We start from the raw sequence: 2,950 nt of genomic DNA on the forward strand, positions 1-2,950 counted from the left end.
CAACCATGGTGCTGGTGATATAAGAGTATGACATTTTTTCGACAACATAAAAAGTCTATCTAAATTAGAATATATCATTTTTTAAATATTTCTTAGATTTTGCCTGTTTTTTTACCCATCCAGAATTTGTTTTGTTTTATGGTCAACCATGGTGCTGGTGATATAAGAGTATGACCTTTTCTCGACAACATAAAAAGTCTATCCAAATTATAATATATCATTTTCAAAATATTTCTTAGATTTTGCATGTTTTACCCATCCGGAAACTTTTTTATCTTATGGATCCCAATTTCAATTTACACCCTTTCGTTCACGCCATTTATACTTTTCCGGTCATGACACATTCATACCTTCAGTCAAGGCATATCCGTCCACCCCTTGGAACAAGTTCATACCTCTTGAATCGCATCATGTTTGTATCCCTTAGTTTACGACGTGTTCGTACCTCTTAGGTTATGAGTCGTTTGTACTTTTTCGTTGACGACACAACCGTCTAACATGAACGACACATTTTTTATTTAAAAAGATTTTTATGTTTAATAAGAGATTTTATTTATTTATTATAAATTTATATAATTTAAAATTTTAGAGTAACTTAATTAAACTAATAAAAATGTATAATTTTATTAGTATTGATGTATTTGTATTTTAGTTGTAATTTAAAATTATAGAATATACATTTTTAATAATATCAATAAATAAATATAAACACACATGTTCTACGTCTTGACATGAATTTTTTTTTAAATAATTTTTTCTATATAATATATAAATTATAATATGATATATTTATTTATAAAAGTTGAGCTCCCACGCAATATCGCGTGGATTCCTTACCTAGTATTATTAAAAAAAAAATTAAACAATCACATTAACCGTATAATAAAAAATAGATTTTTTCTTATACGTTATATTTTGAATTTTTTTTAAATTACTTTAATTACAAAAATGAGAAAACCTTATATGGTATATATTTTTTTTTTAAATGACTTAAATTACAAAAATGAGGAAACCTTACATGTTATTTTTTCTTCTTATAAATTATATTTTTTCTTATATGTTATATTTTGAATTTTTTAAAACGACCTTAAATCACAAAAATGTAAGTTTTACATAAACAAACGACTGAAAGCATTAAAATGACATGTATCAATTCGATGATTGATCTGAAACCTTTCAAAACCATATAGAAGATAAATGTCAAAATAATTCAACTGTAGAAACAGTATTGTTCACTTTTTTCAAGAATGCGTTCGGTGGAAAAAAATAAAATTTTCATGTCATAATTTTTTTAATGTCCAATCCGATCAACCCATGATATATTAATTATAGTTTAGTTCCACAATTTTTAATAAAAAATTATCATGTCCATCGAAAAGAAATTATATAATAACAACAAAAAATATTGTATATGTATAAATAAAATGATCAAATATATCTAAAAATTATCGATAATATATACAGATAAACTCACCATGTCCTAGTGTACAGTTAAAGGTTTTGGATATTTTTGGTAATAAAATCATCATACTTGTACAACAATATTTCAAAAATTGACAAAACAATTTAGCAAAAATAAATTTTTTTAAACAAATTCTAAAATAAACTGCAAAGTTATAAATATAAATTTACATGTTATATTAACTTTCAGTCTAATATTTTTTAATGTTTATTGAAAATTATTTAGATATGGATATTTCAAAAAAGTAAATAAAATAAATTAGAGCATTTACAATGATAATTTTTCAATTCAAGCTCTTATTTCATATACATATGATGTCTGTATATAAATACATAAAATATTGTTTAATTATGGATATTTCAATATGGTGGGAAAACCTTTCTAAAATATTTCATTTGTTATATTTAGAGCTGAGTTTCATCATATTTAAATAATATTATTGGTTCAATATACTTAAATGGACCAGAAATTAGGAATCTACCCATAACAAAAAAAGGAACCCCAGCAGATGTAGTTAATTGTCGAAACATTTATACTCTAGGACACTTTTCCTATTTTTAATTACACCATAGGACACAATCCTATACAAACACACTTTACCTAACAGCTTGTGTTTCATTTAGTTACATTCCTAACTATCATTCCCCCCTTTCCGTTACAGTTCAAGTGCAAAGGTTCTTTCCATTGGCTATTCTGGCGGGATTTTACCGTTACCGTCGATCTCCCATATATATGGCAATGGCTGAGATTTAATTTTGCAGATCTAGACAAGACACATAGCTTTCTTTAAACATCCACCATTAGATCAACAACCTAGTACATCCGACGGCCGAGATTAATTCCAAAAGTTTTACCATCTACTCTCATCCTTTTGTCGTCGTTTCCATACATCTAAATTCCTCATTACCCAGAAAGTTAAGAACATAATCAATTTCGGAAAGCCAAATCTGTTTATTTGGATCACAGGCTGTGGTTTGTGAGCTAATTAACCTTTCTTTTTGTCTTTTACTTTCACTTTAACTCCAAGCAATTAACCTTTTACTTCTTGCATGCATCTACCATGGTGGAACACTGCATGGTCATCGCCGGGGAATGGAAGACCTCCGACGACGGTAGCTGGAACTTTTCAATCGACAAACACCAGAGGTCGAGGATCATGACTCTTTCTCCTACCATGACTTTGCTTGAACTGCAAAACAACGTGTTGAAGGAGTTCTTTGCTAACACCCAATCCTGCCCATCAGCCTCGTTGAGCTACTGGCCTCCGAACACCAAAGATCTGGCTACCGGAATCTCAACACCACCGGTCATGCTACACAAGATGGATCTGTATGTTACTTCTACCGTCATTTCAAAATACACAAGGGAATGAATCGTAATCAGCACACCGTCCACGATGATGATCAGACATATTCTAAGCTTCTTCCTCGTTGACATTGTTTTGTCCCCCGCTACCATCCCCGCCAAGTCTTCAATAGTCAAATCACC

The sequence above is a fragment of the Brassica oleracea genome, chromosome C2 (assembly GCF_000695525.1).
Source record: "Brassica oleracea var. oleracea cultivar TO1000 chromosome C2, BOL, whole genome shotgun sequence".
Taxonomy (NCBI): Eukaryota; Viridiplantae; Streptophyta; class Magnoliopsida; order Brassicales; family Brassicaceae; genus Brassica; species Brassica oleracea.